Source organism: Delphinapterus leucas, chromosome 15, assembly GCF_059928025.1.
Source record: "Delphinapterus leucas isolate spDelLeu-1000000601 "Yukka" chromosome 15, BTC_Dleu_Yukka2, whole genome shotgun sequence".
In the NCBI taxonomy this organism is placed as follows: Eukaryota; Metazoa; Chordata; class Mammalia; order Artiodactyla; family Monodontidae; genus Delphinapterus; species Delphinapterus leucas.
The window spans coordinates 35,695,528-35,711,327 of record NC_143143.1 but is presented as its reverse complement, the minus strand read 5'-3'; the positions used below and the strand labels follow the sequence as shown (position 1 = coordinate 35,711,327).

The 15,800-nt window shown below is 50.9% G+C and overlaps 5 non-coding genes across 5 annotated transcripts; 4 read left to right on the top strand and 1 right to left on the bottom strand.

The window, feature by feature from the left end:
- The first annotated feature begins 178 nt into the window (after positions 1 to 178).
- On the top strand, positions 179 to 251 carry TRNAP-CGG (transfer RNA proline (anticodon CGG)). Its single transcript has one exon. It is a non-coding gene; the product is annotated as a tRNA-Pro (tRNA).
- Positions 252 to 3,780: 3,529 nt separating this feature from the next.
- On the bottom strand, positions 3,781 to 3,853 carry TRNAR-CCU (transfer RNA arginine (anticodon CCU)). The gene has a single exon. It is a non-coding gene; the product is annotated as a tRNA-Arg (tRNA).
- Positions 3,854 to 7,994: 4,141 nt separating this feature from the next.
- On the top strand, positions 7,995 to 8,067 carry TRNAK-CUU (transfer RNA lysine (anticodon CUU)). The gene has a single exon. It is a non-coding gene; the product is annotated as a tRNA-Lys (tRNA).
- Positions 8,068 to 8,944: 877 nt separating this feature from the next.
- TRNAP-UGG (transfer RNA proline (anticodon UGG)) lies at positions 8,945 to 9,016 on the top strand. Its single transcript has one exon. It is a non-coding gene; the product is annotated as a tRNA-Pro (tRNA).
- A 5,105-nt stretch (positions 9,017 to 14,121) lies between these two features.
- Positions 14,122 to 14,194, top strand: TRNAK-CUU (transfer RNA lysine (anticodon CUU)). The gene has a single exon. It is a non-coding gene; the product is annotated as a tRNA-Lys (tRNA).
- Positions 14,195 to 15,800: the final 1,606 nt, after the last annotated feature.

Sequence of the window (15,800 nt, the reverse complement as noted above, 5' to 3'; positions counted from 1 at the left end):
GATCTCCTCGGCCCTGTCCGGGCTTAGCGGACCCCTCTTTCTGCCCCTGCCGGTCTGGGTTTCCTGGGTCTCCCCGCTGTGATTCCAGTGCTCCTCCCAGTCCACTTCGGGATAAACCCTAGTCGCGGGGCGATGGGAATAGTTGTGAAGGAAGCACTGGAGGATGATTCTCTAGGGAGGCTCGTTGGTCTAGGGGTATGATTCTCGCTTCGGGTGCGAGAGGTCCCGGGTTCAAATCCCGGACGAGCTCAAGTTGTGTGTTCCGGTTTTTCACTGTTTTAAAGCTCGGGGATGAGAGACCGAGCCTAGAGACTCATCCGACCATGCGTATTGCGCTCTGCTCCAGGCCCACCCCTGCTGACCCGGGCCCCCGCGCCCCCGCGTCCCTCCCCTCCTCTCCAGCCCGGGGAACCTAACCGCAGAGGTCCAGGCAGCCCTTGAACTCCCCAGTCCCCAAAAGCAGCTTCGTTGTGTTCTTCGATCAGGGCAGCTATTCCCCGGCTGGACACTGGTTTCCTCCGGCTGGTCCGACTGAGATTGCTGCTTTAAGTGTAATAATACGCATTGGCTTTTGAAGGCTTTGTTCAAAAAACGTAAGAAGTCTGAGTATGTGTTGAAATGATACTTTGGATATATTGGGTTGATTAAAATACATTACACTTAATTTTACCTTTTTACTTATATTTTTTAAATCTGTGGGAATTCCCTGGCAGTCCAGTGGTTAGGACTCCGCGCTCTCAATGCCGGAGCCCCTGGTTCGATCCCTGATCCGAGAATTAAGATCCTGCAAGCTGTGTGGTGAGGCCAAAGAAATAAAATTAAATTAAATTTAAAGAATTAAAAAAAGATCTGCTGGTGGTTGGGAGTCCGCCTGTGGATGCAGGGGACACGGGTTCATGCCCCGGTCCGGGAGGATCCCACGTGCCGCGGAGCGGCTGGGCCCGTGGGCCGTGGCCGCTAAGCCTGCGCGTCCGGAGCCTGTGCTCCGCAACGGGAGAGACCGCAACGGTGAGAGGCCCGCGTACTGCAAAAAAAAAAAAAAAAAAAGATCTGCTGCTAGATGAGTTTAAATGACAGATGTGGCTCGTTTTTGTGGCCTTCAACAATGGACTGCGCTGGGCTAGAGACATGACTTTTGTTGTTGGGGACAGAGGTCCCAGGTCCAAACGCTGACCGAACCCGTAGTTGTAAAAATATTCCCTTCTGTTTTAGACCCTGTAGCGGGGGGAGGGGGGGTCGCATTCCTCCCAACCCAGGCTCTGGACTCAAGACGTTTAGCCCTGTAGGCCGTAATTTCACCATCTGTTAAAGGGGGACAGTTTTGGTTCAGAGCAATTTATTTAAAAGACCGTCCTTTCCCCCACTGCTTTGTAGTGCAAACTTTCACAAATCAAGAATCTGAGTACGTGTGATTCTAATACTGCGCTGCTTTGTTCCATGATCTGTTTACCCTTGTGACCAAAATAACTTCGGTTCATAATAAATCTTGGTATTCAGGAGTGTAAATCTCCGAAATTTGTTTTTCAAATTTGTTTTTGTTATTGTTGGTCATTTGCACTTTCATATAAGTGTTAGAATCAGCTTGTCAATTTATACAAAAATAGTGATTGGGATTTTGATTGGTCTAACATTGATTCTGTAGGTCAGTTGGGGGTGATTTGATATCATTACAATAATGTCTTTCAACTCATGAACATGATGTATCTCTTCATTTATCAAGGTCTTCTTTAATTGATCATAATAGTGTTTTATATTTTTCTGAAATAGGTCTGGCGCATCTTTCATTAGAATTTTTGCTAGGTATTTGATTTTGTGGATGCTATTGTAAATTATATCACTTTGAATATAATTTTCTATGTTTTGCAGTTACATAAAAATACATTTTTGTATATTAATCTTAGATTCAGTTACATTGTGAAACTCATTATTTTTTTATTATTTTTAATCTGTAGGATTTTCTACCTATTCAGGCATGTTCTTTGTGAATCAAGGCAGTATTGTTTAATTATTTCCAATCCTTACTTATACCTTTTAACTACTTTTCTTGCCTGATTGCACTAAGACCTCTAATAAGATGTTAAATTGAAATGTGATAGGAGGCATTCTTGTTTTGTTCCAGAATTCATAGTGAGAAGCTTTCAAAATTCTTCCATTAAATATGTTTGCCATCTTTTAGTTTAATAGTTATTATTTGTCAGTTATTATTGCTATGTAACACTCTCAAATGTAGTGGCATAAAGCAATATTTTATTATGCTCATTGATTCTGTGGGTCAGGAATTCAACAGGGAAGAGCAGGTATAACTTGTGTCTGTTAAATTTGGGGCCTGGCTGCAAAGACTTGAAGTCTAGAAACATCTGGAGGCTCCTTTAACAACACAGCTGTCATATGAACTGAGATGAATCAAAGACTGAGCTCAGCTGGTGCTATGGAATGGAACATCTGCACATGACCTCTCCATGTGGCTTGGGCTTTCTCACAGCATGGAAGATTCAGGCTAATTGAATTTCTTACCTGGCAACATGGAACCCCATGTATGTGTTCTACTGAACAAGATGGAAGTTGCATCCCCCTTCATGATTCAACCCTGGAGGTTCTACAGTGTAACTTCTGCCATACATTATTGTATGAAGAAGTCACAGCCCACTGAGGCTCAGGGAGAAGAGACACAGATGCCACTTCTCAGTGGAAAGAGTGTCAAATAATTTTGTGGTCATTAAAAAAAATTTTATTCAGACTCACAGATATAGAGTACAAATTAGTGGTTACCGGTGGGGAGAGGGCAGGGGGGAGGGGTATCACAAGTGCAAGGAGTTAGTAGGTAGAAACTATTATGTACAAAATAAGCCACAAGGCTATATTGTACATCACAGGGAATATAGCCAATTTTTATAGTAACTATGAATGGAGTATAACCTTTAAAATTTTTTTTAAATTTATTTTTGGGTCTTTTTTGGGTCTTAGGCTTTCTCTAGTTGCAGCTAGTGGGGGGCTACTCTTTGTTGTGGTGCGCAGGCTTCTCATTGCGGTGGCTTCTCTTGTTGTGGAGCATGGGCTCTAGGTGTGCTGGCTCAGTAGTTGCGGCTCGTGGGCTCTACAGCGCAGGCTCAGTAGTTGTGGCCCACGGGCTTAGTTGCTCTGCGGCATTAAAATTGTGAATCACTATATTGTACACCTGTAACTTATATAATATTGTACATCAATTATACTTCAATTTTTTAAAGTTTTGATACATAATAAATTGTATACATTTAAAGTGCACAATTTTATATGTTTTGACATTTGTGTACACCCAAACCATCACCACAGTCAAGATAATGAACATATTCGTCATCCTCAAAAGTTTTCTCATAGCTCCTCGCTCTCTCTCCTACCCCTCAACATCAGTTTGCTGAGAGTTTTTTTAAAATCAGGAATGGAGGTTGGAGTTATCAAATGCCTTTACTGCATGTATTGAGGTGATCATATGGTCGTTTCTTAGTCTATAAGATGTACATTGATTTTTAAATGTAAACATTCTAGATAGATAGTTTAAAAATACATATCAGAACTTTAAAGGTATTGCACCTCTGTGAGATGCCCCTCACCCCCCAGCTAGCCTCAGTGGGTTCAGCCCCAGGTGGCCCCAGCTCCCTTCTTTCCTCACCTTCAAGGGTGTAAAGAAACACCCGTCCCCTAACCTCGGGGGTCCTAGAAGTTGCAGCTCTCAGAGACGTGGCTGACAACAGTTTTTGCCAACAGAAGCCACCCCAGCATAGCAATGCCAAAATTGTGAGTGAGTACCCCGGGTGGGACTCGAACCCACAATCCCTGGCTTAGGAGGCCAGTGCCTTCTCCATTAGGCCACCGGGGCGCACTACCTGGTAGCTGGCTTCCCGTCCAGGACCCGCCCCCTTCCACTCTTCCGGCGGCCGATGTCTGTTCCAGCATTTTGCTGTGCTGGTTGCTTTATTTAGGGCCCATCTTGGACGCCCCCGGGCCCGGTCCCGTTGGGTCCTGGGGCCTCCCCAGCTCATCGGCCGCTCAAGTCCCCGCCGCGCCTGGTGGGGATGGAGGAGGGAGCCGGGCCGTTGGTGGAAGCCGCCCTGCGTGTGCATCTCCGGGACTGGACCCCGGACCCCAGAACACCGAGCCTAACTTCACCCTCCCTTTGGAGGTATCGGGACCGAAACTTCCCCCAGGTTCCCTCCCCCGGAGCGGAGAATCCCGCCTCTGCCCCAGATGGGGGAGTCAGGGTGACCGAGTACCGGGAGCCCGCATCTTCGTTCTGGCTTTTTGGTTTAAGGGTATGGTGCTAGCCTTGGGGGAGTTTTCAGACCCTGTCTGTTTCAGGTGGGGCAAACCGGGAAGGCTCCGAAGCCCCCTCCAGGAGGAGGAGCTCCACCAGGTCTCCCCTTTTTAGTGCCCAGCACAGGGGAGGCGGTTGCTTCGGACTTTTCCAGCTGGAGTAAGTGTCCCTCACCCTCCGCTCGTCTCACCTGGAGGCGAGGCGAGGGGGGACCGCGGGACCCTGTTGGGAAGGACACTGGGACTTGTGGACAAGGACCGAGGTGGGGGTGCGGGGAGAGCTCGGAACCTCTGCACTCATCCTCGGACCGGCGTGGCACCTTGTCCCACGACGACGCCCTTGAGGCTCGGACCCAGGACCTGGCCCCGGGATCATGCTCAGGAAGAGAGAGGAGGTTGCAGCTCCTCGGATTCCGGGCATACAGACTGTGGACTCAGCGACCTCAGACCTCAAACCACCCCACCGAAGCACGCGACAAAGGGGACCCGGTTTGTCTGCGGCGGAGGCTCCGGTGAGTGGGCCACTGTCCAGGGATGGGACCCCGACATTCCTCTGCGGCGCTGGAACTTGGGCCACGAGTGGGAGTCTGAGTTCCAGGATTTGGCGCCTGTACTCGCCTGCGGGACTTAAAGGATGGGAAGAAAAAGGGTAGGAGTAGCCAGTCACCTGGGCCCCACCTGCACTTGCACTGCCCTCTACTGCTCTACTTGCATCTGCTCCTCTACTGACTGGGGTCTCCCTGCCTCACTCATACCCTTAAGTTGGCTTTGTGTGGGTCGATAGGACCCCCTACATCTTCACATTAAAGGAGGCTCACATTCTACTCCTCTCTATGGGTGGGTGGTAGGGTTGTCTTACCGCAGGGAATGCTCTGAGTGAGGGTGTTGGAGGGGAAAGCATCCAAACCTGGTGATCGGGAGGAAAAGAGGCCAGGTCGACGGGGACACCCACCCAGGAGGCAGGGTCCTAACATCCCATTGCCCTTTGACTGAGGACCTGTGGTCACACTCCTGCTCCTAGCAGAGGAACAGGCTTGGATTTCAAACCACCCTCAGCCTCCTCCACTGCTGCCTCTGTCTCTGCAAGCAAAGGGCCTCAGAGCAGCCCTGACCCCAGAGCCCAAGGAACTCAACCAGTCTGCTCCTCCCGACCACCCTGGGCCAGAGCCTGAAGCCTGGTAGGGACCCACACCTGTATCCTGGTCTCTGGAGGCTCCCAAGGCATGGGAATTAGGTGGAAGGAGCTGAGGATCCTCCCTGGTCTACCTGCCTCCAGGGCACCAGGCTCTGCCTTCCTCTTAAAACACCCCCTTACCCCCCTAATGCTGCTGCCACTGTGGATGCAGGGTGGGTTGCTGAACTGAGGCTCTTATCTCAGGGATGTGGTCTGTACCACACCTTGGACCTGCCTTTTACGGCTCTGGACTTTTGGGTTTAACTGAGGCCTGCACCCAGATACTCTTGGGCTCCCAGCATGAGTAAATATTACTATCTCATTGTGGAGACCAGAACAACCTGGAATCCACAAAATAATATCACCCATAGGACACCCCAAGATGTGGCCTCCTGGCCTTTTCCAGACATGCTCTGTTCAGACCCACAGGAGAGAGCTGGGCCCCCCTGGGGAGCCCTGTGCAACTCCCTGGCCCCTGCACGGGTGGACAGAGGAGGCTGGGAGCCCAGGTGACAGAAAGGATAGTATAGGAATAAGGAATAGACATGTTTAAAATTAAACCTGACCCCAGCATCAGGGGCCAGATTCTCTCTTATTTTAGGGGACAATTTCTACCCTCCCCTCTCAAATGCAGGCAGCCCCACACCTGCTGCACCCACCTTCCCTGCCCCAGCCCTGAGATGCTTCTCTCCAGGGATTCCTCCCAGCATCCAGGAGACCCTGTTGCCATTCACAGTCCTACCGTCACTGGTTCTGTGGGCAAGTTGGTACTCAGTGTATCCCCAGCCTCAGCTCAAGGCCTGGCTCAGCCAATGGTTGTCAGAAGAATGGACAATACAGTCCCCACCTAACAGGGAGCAACACCACTTCCAGGGAAGGAAGAGAGGCAGGGGAAGTAACTGACCTTGATGGATTTCTAGGGGTATATGTCTAGCTTTAGGAGTGAGAAGCCCTGGATTCAAATCCTGGACAAGCCCTTCCCTTGCACTCAGGACACTTTTGTGGTGTGGATGGAATGGTGGGCCCTGATTCTAGGTGCCTTACGTTATGATGGAGAGCAAAAGGGTTGAGACAGGAGAAAGTGAAGAGAGGGGTTTCTGGAGCCGGAGCCCTGCCCTCTCCCCTCGTTGTCCAGGTCTCACTTTGGGATACTGTGGGCTGACCCATGTCCCTGACCCATGCATCCATACTTCCGTGCACAGACTCCATCCCTGAACCTCAGTTTCAGGAGAATTCTGTGCTTCCTGGAGAGATCCTGAACTGGGAAATCTCCACGGCCAAGTGGCTTGTGGTCTGGGGTCTTGCGCCTCCCCATAAGTGTGGAAGGTCAAGGACACAAATCCTGGGCAGTTCTTTTAGGGTTGAGGGAGGGTTGCAGGACCAGGCTCCTCTATTCCTCATCTGGACTTCACAGATCTGGACCCACCAAGCCTGGGCTCTCAAGGGCCTCAGTTTACCCATCTGTAAAGTGGGGATAGTAACAGCTCATGTCTCAAAGATTTGGTTGGGATCTTAAGTTACTTAATGTTTTGGTAAAGCATTTAGAACAGTGCCTCAAGACTCCTGCCTGAGTTTCCGGCCTGTCTGCCCACCCCAGGCCACCCCAGGCCACCCCAGCCACCTCCCTGAGCAGGGCAACTCTGGGCTGGTGGAAGCCCAGGTTTTCTCCCTGAGGCCCCTCCCAGTTCCCGGGGCCCCTCTTGCCTCCCCACCTCACACTCCTCCCCACCCCTTTGGGCAGGAACCTGAACAGTCTTGTCCTAGATTGGCAACCCCTAGCTCTGGATCCTAAGGGCTTGCTCCCATCAGGTGATCCAGCTGGACTCAGAGTCAGGGTCCAGCAAAATATTTCAAGGGCAGGAGGAATCCACGGGTCATGCCTGCTTTCCATCGCTCTGAGGAAGAGGCTGGGTTCCCACATCCCTGGCGCCACCTCAAGCTGGCGCACCCACCTCCCCTGGCCTCAGGATGGTGCGGGGACCCTGGCCTCAACAGGTGGGCCTCAGGTGGTGTCAAGGCCCAGAGAAAGACCGGATTCAACTAGGCGACCGGCACCATCCAGGATCTCAGACTAACTTTTGGGGTTGGGGTTGAGGGCAATGCATGCAGCTGAAAACGTCCATGATCTGGAACAGACCCTGACATCTTCCTGAGCCAAGACGCGACTTTAACCTAGATATTCAGCAGCAGCATCTATGTGGGCCCCTTGTCATTTTCGGGCCGCGGGGCCGCGAGTCCCGGGATCAGCTCGGGCGTGTCAGCCCTGAGTTTTGTCCACGCCGCAGGGCTTCCGGCGGCTGCTGAGCCGCTGGCCGTTCGTCTGTCCGTTGGTCAGTGAGGCGCCTCACCCCCAACCCGGCACAGCTGCTCCTGGCCTGTAGACGCCGAGGATTCCAGGCAGTCTAGACCCACAGAATGCCCTGAGGGGACTCCATGTCCCCGCTGACCCCGGGACCTGCCCCATCCAGTCATTTGGGAATGGTCCACAGCCAGTCAAGTTTGAAAACTTGGCCGTAGTCAACTGGCCACAGTTGCCCGGCTAGCTCAGTTGGTAGAGCATGAGACTCTTAATCTCAGGGTCGTGGGTTCGAGCCCCACGTTGGGCGGGCTTTTTGGCACCTATTGTGGATTCCGGTCCCACGTGGATTGGTTTTCTGCTCCCAGCTGTCCACTCCCGACTAAAATGTGCCCTGTTGGAGGCACAGTGAGCTGAAACACACAAATTCCTGCTCACCGGAGGAATCCGGGCTGGGTCCTGCCCTCGGAGTTGTCTGCTCCTTTGTAGAGGGTGGGGCCTCTCATGGCAGCTTCTAGACTCTCAGAACAAGGCAAGAACCAACGCTCTTTAAGGCCGACAAGGGTTTTCCTCCTCGGGGAAAACTGTCCCCAAGTAAAATACAAGAAAGTGTGAAAACCTGGGCTCCTCCAGGAATTTGACCCTCTTGTACCTAATCGAGAATCATACCCCTGGACCAATGAACCATTCCACCTAACCTCCTCCTCCTCTCGCTCAGAGACACTGCTCTGTTGAGGGAGAATTTGATCCAGGTGTCTATCAGGTAGGTGTCGATCAAGTAGAGGAATATAGGGCTGTTCAGTAGTTCCAGTGTCTGTTTTGCCTCCCTCCCTGACGAGGCCCAGGAGTAGATACCCGCGATTGGTCCCGTGTGGGGCCGCTTGCGGGCGAGCTGTTCACCCTGGAACAGGGCTGCGAGTCTCCTGCCTCCATGTGTAATAGGAAAGCCGTGGTTTTAGGGGCCTCCCGAGAACGGAGAGCCGCAGCTGCGCGGTCTTCCTCTGGCTCCCGCCGCACTTGGAGCAGATAATCTAACCCTCGATCTGAAATCTGACAGCGGCTGCGAACCCGCGAACCCACAGAGTCGGCTTCACAGGTGCGCAAGCTAACAACTGAGCTATCGGGGCGAGCTTCACATAAGTCACCTGTAGAAGGGCTGAGAGAGAAAAGAAGAAGGCTGCCGTGGTGGCTCGTTGGTCTAGGGGTATGATTCTCGCTTTGGGTGCGAGAGGTCCCGGGTTCAAATCCCGGACGAGCCCTACTCGTTTCCCGAGTTCAAATTCTAGCAGCGCCCTCTCTTTTTCTTTTTCCTTTCAGCGTTTTCAGCGGAGGACGGAAGATCGACCAGTGGAGGCGTCAGGGAGATGCAGACGGCTTCCTCTGAGAGTGGGATCGGCGCGCAAAGGAGATGACTCCGGCAAACAGCGAAGGAAAGTGCATTATTGGTTGCTCTAGGGGTACACGTCTTATGGCTCGGGATGGTCGCTGCTCGAGTCGCAGGTGAGCCCTACTCTTACTTAAAGTTGCGTTTTAGTGGTGGGGAGAGGGAGGGAGAGAGAGAGAGACAGACTCCCGGGCTTCCATGGGCAGAACTTCAGTGTTGGGTCCTGCGCTCGGCCCCGGGGCTTCCCAGATGAGAGAGCGAAGAAATGGCGCCACAGATCCAGAGGGGTGGGGAAATGGTTGAACATCTGGGAAGGACATATCGACTGCACAGCGTGCCCCAGAGCCCGACCCCCGACTCCTGGACTCGGCTCTCGCTGTTCTGAGGGCAGCGTCCTCTTGCTGCCCAACAGGACCGGAGGAACCTCCTCCTCCTCCCCTTTGGTGAGCTGGGAGGGGCATCGGGACCCGCCCAGGTGTGGGGTCTGGTTGGTGAGCTAACCCGCCTCCCTCTAGGGGGCCGTGCCCCCCCCCCCCCCCCCCACCAGGCCATCCTAGGACATCCGAGGCCAGGACCGTAGCTGGCCGGCTGATTCAGTCGGTAGAACAAAGCGACTCTCAAAGTCAGCCTCTCAGGTTGGAGGCTCCACGTGCTCGCTTTCTTGGTTTTGATCTCACCGTGGCGGGAGCTGGGAGCGGAGCCGGGAGAAGCGGGAGCAGCGAGGGGAGGCAGAGGCGGTGGTGGCCGTTTCCTCCGTGCACTCCGCAGGGGTTTGGTGAGCAATTACTGGGTGCCAATACTTGGGGGTTCGACTTTTTCCAAAGCGAGCGTCCCGGCGATCGCGGCCCAAGGACCCTTCGCGCGCCCCCGCCGGCTCTTGAGCAGTCCGCCTGCCCCGCGCGGCCAGGAGCTCCTCTCCGGCTTTGGCCTCGCGGGTCCCCAGCGCGCTCGCGGCTGAGAGGAGGCCAGCAAAGGGACCGAAGAGCGGCGCGGGGACTTAAGGCCTGCCACCCTTCCTGGCCGGGGGCTCTTTGTCGTCCGAGCACGGAGGAGAGGCGGCGGGGACCACCGCACTGGGGAGAGGGCAAGGTCTGCTGCCTACTTTGTCGGCACAGGGAGCGCTGGGTTTTCTCCCTGCTCATGGGTCCTGGAACTCTACACTTCCCGGTGGGTCTGAAATTGGAATCTCTTCTTCGAGCCACTTCATTGGCCTTGTCGGTCCCACCCCCGGGGTGTCACAGCGTCATAGGGGAGAGCCAAAGAATGCAGGTTGAGTGGCTCGTTGGTCTAGGGGTATGGTTCTTGCTTAGGGTGCGACAGATTCTGCGTTCAAGTTCTGCACGAGCCCTACTTTTTCCCCAGTTGTGTGTCTCAGCCCCACTCAATGCCACCCACTGTGGTTTAGAAAATTACATTGAGGACCAGTAGCCAAAGCGTCTCCACGAGTCTCGCAACAAGCTACTTTTGTCAGTCCAGGTTCGAGGCACCGAAGACTGGAGAGGTCTTTTCTTCCTCTGTGCATCAGGAGCCCCGTCTTCACCAGCTGGAGGCCTCTGAAACGTCAAGCCTGGGCCCACACTGCCCGGTCAGGAGGCCAAGGCATTAGCCTGGGGAGAAGTGATGGGTTGCTGGCGATTGCAGCCGGCATCCCGAGCCTGCTCCCACCCCAAACCCAGTTGTTCTACCTGGCGTGGCCTGCTGCATCTCTCCTCCTTCCCTGCCTGAGGTCAGGAGGAGTACCGTGGCCCTGGACCCCAGCGCCCGCCAGGAGCCGTGTCTCCTCTGCCCTGTTCTGCAGCTCAGGGGGCTGCCTTCGCGAGGCGCAAGAGGTGGACACCAGGAGCCCAGACACCAAGCACCAGGACCTGCTATCACGGGAAAGTTCAAAATCTAAGCATCTGAAGAACAATAGTGGGTGTGTTGTTGGTCTAAGGCTATTATCCCACGTGGTTACACCCCCACCCCTTGTCCTGCCAGCTCAGTAACGTCAAGCAATGGATTCAGGACAACACACACCTTACCACTATCAGAGAATATCTCAGACCTGTGAGTAAGCCTAACAAAACATGTTCGAGAACTCTACAGGGGTGGACGTCTGTTGTGCAGAACCCTGAGGTGGGGATGGCTCCAGGCTCCAAATTCCTACAAAACAGTTGCTCAGTGGGAAGGCACCTTTCCTCAAAGTACCCGGGAGTGAGAGGAAATCGGGAGGGAGGTTAACTCCTCCAGCCTTTCCCACTTCCCCGGGCACAGTGGCCCAGGAAAAGTCCCCCCCGCCCCACCGTGGGGTCTCAAGTGCTTGCTGGCCGACGCCTTCAGCTTGTGCTGGAAAGAAGAGTGCCATGGGGTGCCAAGAGAATTTGCCTCTCATAGAACCTTAAGGATGGTTACGCTGGAGAGGAGGAAGCAGAGAAATGGGTGGCAGAGGGTCTTCCTTTTTGTTTGGGATGGTGAGGTTTTGTGCCTTGAACCAAGGATCATGAATAATCCAATGCTGGGAACTTGAGGACCAACTGGGGTGAGGGGAAATCAAGTAGAAAATTTAGTTTAAAGTGACCCATGACTGGTAAGTAGTAAACAATTTTCTGTAGAGAAATACACTTTTATTCTAGATCTCACAGGATTCCCCACACAAGGAAAATGGGCTACTCACAATGAAAAATAGCAAGGAAACGAGGCACCATGAGCAACAACCAATGAACAATAGACAATGGAAATAAAACTGGAAAGATTTCAGATGCTAAGATTATCAGACACAGACTATAACGCAACTATCTCTACCATGTATAAAGACATGAAAGACAATAATGAAAATATATTTGAGAACAGGAGCTCTGTAAAATGCTTTAGAAGAATGAAACAGGACTAAATTTTTCTAAAAATAAAAGTATGCAAAAAATGAAACAAAACTCAATAGATGTATTAACAGTTGGTTTAAAAAGATGAGAGAAATGGTAAACTAAAAATAGGTCAAAATAATACAAAAAACCCCTAAAATATCCCATATGTTTACAAATTAAGCAATACACTTCTAAATATTCCATAGGTTAAGGAAGAAATTACAATGGGATTTAGAAAATACTTAGAAATAAATGATGATAAAAATACTACATACCAAAAAAAAAAAAAAATACTACATACCAAAACCTTTAAGACATGGATAATGCAGTAGTTAGAGGGAAATTGATAGCCTTAGATGTGTGTAATAGAGAAGACAGGTTGAAAGCTAATGACAAGAAGTTAGAAAAAGTGCAGCAAAAATAAACTCAGATAAATTAGAACAAGGGAAGAAATGATGAAGAGATGAACGTAATGAAGTTGAAAACAGGCGTACAATAGAGATTAATGACAAATCTTGGAAGGCAGGTCTTGGAAAAAGCTAATGTTATTGATAAAACTCTGCAAAAACTGGTTAAGAAATAATGACAGAAGACACACATAACCTATATCAAGGAATGACTTTACACTTATTGCATAATTTAAGAAGATAATAAAAGCATATTCTAAACAACTTTGTAAAAATTTAGAAAGAAATATATAATTTTTTGAAATATAAAACATGCCTTAATGGAATCAAACTGGAATAAAAAGGTAAATGATCTTAAAACTAATAAAGTGAATCAATAGTCAAGTATTACCCTCCAACGAAAATTCTTGACCCAGATGGCATCAGTGGAGCACGCTAACAAACATTCAAGAAATAAAATTTTAGTCCCACACAAAATGTTGCATAGAAGAGGGAACCTCTGAACACATTTTATGAGGCTAGTGCTATTCTGATAACAAACTAACCATGGACAGCATGAAAAAGACATTTAAAAGCACATAATCTTGCTCATGAAAATAAATATAAAATCTTAAAATATTAGCCAACCAAATCTTACGAGATGTAAAAAGAATAATATGTCACAGCCAAGCTGAATTTATCCTAGGGAATGCAAGGTTGATTTGACATGAGAAAATTGGGAAATGTATTCAATAAATTCAGGGGAAAGTATCTGATACAATCCAACTTTCATTCATGATTTTTAAAATTCTTAGTAAATTAGCCAAAGAAGGAAATACCCATAACTTCTCAAATTATCTACAAAATACTGCAGCAAATTTCATATTTGTGGTGAAACCTTGAAAACATTCTCTTTGAGGTTAGAAATGCAACAAGGATGCTGACACTCTCTACTTCTATTGAACATTTTATTGGAGACAGTGGGTCACCACACATGTGGGGCTTCCCTGGTGGCGCAGTGGTTAAGAATCAGCCTGCCAATGCAAGGGACATAGGTGTGAACCCTGGTCCGGGAAGATCCCACATGCCGCGGAGCAACTAAGCCTATGCGCCACAACTACTGAGCCCGCGTGCCACAACTACTGAAGCCTGCGTGCCTAGAGCCTGTGCTCCGCAACAAAAGAAGCCACCGCAGTAAGAAGCCACGCACCGCAACGAAGAGTAGCCCCCGCTCTCCGCAACTAGAGAAAGCCCGTGCGTAGTAACGAATACCCAACGCAGCAAAAATAAACAAAAAACCTCCTAAACATGTAACTACCATATGACCCAGCAATTTGGGTATTTATCTCAGAAAAATGAAGACTATGTTCACACAAAAACCTGTACACGAGTGTTTATAGCTGTTGTACTTGTAACAGCCAAAAAAACTGGAAATAATCCAGAGGTCCCTCAAGGGGTCAATCGTTAAACTAACTGTGGTACATCTCGCCCTAGGTTTTCACCCTTGGCGCTGCTCCCTCCGTCCCCCTACGCCCAGCTGCTTCTCCCTACACCCGACGTCAGGTGGGCCGGTGGGCATAGGGGCCAAACCGGGTTCCCTAGCTACTGGGTGGTGAGGGAAGTCCTGGACTAGAAGCACCCTTGTTGCATGACCCGCCCCTGGTGCCCTCGTCTAAGTCATTAACTATTCTAGGTCCCATCACCCTCGCGTTACTCCCCATCAACATGTACAACGATAGCACCAGTTCTCGGGTGCCCGGCTAGCTCAGTCGGTAGAGCATGAGACTCTTAATCTCAGGGTCGTGGGTTCGAGCCCCACGTTGGGCGAGCTCTTTTTCTAGTTTGGACCTTTTGTTTGGAGTCCTGAGAAACTCAGCAGGTAGCGACTAGTAACCAGGATACCACACCTGGGGGAGTGGCTTTTCCAAGCAAGGCGTTCCTGTGACCTGCCGTCAAAAGGCACTCAACGCAGGGCAGAAATAGCCACAGATGTAGAGAACAAACGTATGGACACCAAGGGGGGAAAGTGGCCAGGGGTAGGATGAATTGGGAGATTGGGATTGACATATATACACTAATATGTATAAAATAGATAACTAATAAGAACCTGCTGTATAAAAAATAAATAAAATAAAATTTAAATGATTAAAAACTAATTTAAAAAAGGCACTCAATGCTGCCCTGCCGGACCCGGAGTTCCTTGCTGGCTTTTACCCCAGTGCGGCCACAAGCGCGCTCCCGGCTGCAAGGAGTGTTTGCTAAGTGACCTAAGGGCCGGGAGGGGACGCACGGATCGCTGGCCCTTCTGGGCCTGTGGGCTCATTGTTGTCTGAGCGCTGGATCCACCAGATTTGGGTCGGGGGGTAGGGTGCAGGGGCCGCTCCCCTCTTTGTGGGCGTGGGGAGCTCTGGGGTCCTTGCCTCGCTCACTGGTCTTTGAGCTCAACACTTCCCGGCAGATCTGAAATTGGAACCTCCTCCCCACACCAATTCACTGGCTTCCCTGTTCCACATCTGGGACGCCAAGAAGTCTTAGAAGAGAGCTAAAGGGTGTGTTTTGTGTGGCTCGTTGGTCTAGAGGTACGATTCTCGCCTCGGGTGTGAAAGGTCCTGTGTTCAAATCCCGGATGTGCTCACTTCTTTTTACACAAAAACAGTTCCTCTGCAGAGATTTGGGAACTACCTGAGGCCCCAAACCTTGGGCGTCGAACCCAACACTGCAAGAGAGAATTAGAGAAAATATTTCAAAGCCTCAATGTGTCTCCAGGTGCTTTTAAAATTTTAGTAGGCGTCTTGGCGGGGGTCCAGTGGTGCAGACATCCCGGTTCAGGGCGCTGTACCTGGGGCTTCGATTAGGTTAAGGCCGGTAGGGGAGAAAATCCGTGAGAGGCAACAGTCTCCCAAAGTCACATAGCTTTCAGGGTTCAAGTCCAGCAATTACTCCAGTGAGACTCAAACATCCCTGCTAAGTGTCCAGTAACGTATCCGCTGTGACTACCCAGCTGGGAGGATGGATGAGGCACTTAGAGACGGCGCCCCAGGCCTTCCTCCCCTTTCTTTATTCTCTTTTCTTCCTCCTCCTCTTCTCTCTATTTCCTTGTTACCCCTCACCTGGGCGCTCCCAGGTCTGCCCTGGTCCTGCTGTCCCAGATCGGGAAAGGGTTCCTGGAGCCCGAGCGGGGTAGTCCTGGGGTCCACGCCATCAGGACAGGTATCCTGTGCCCCGCTCTGGACGTCAGGCTGTGATAGTCCCCTTTTTTGGCGGCTGGGGGTCCCGGTGGTGTTTGACTTTGACCCTTAAGGAATTCCAATCCCAGAGAGCTGCTTTCCGTAAAGGGCGAAGGTTCCCCACTTTTGGTGCAACCGTGGGCCGGGGTCACCCCTCAGGCCAAATCTCCTCTTTCTTCCAGAGTCTACCGCAGAACTCCAAGGCT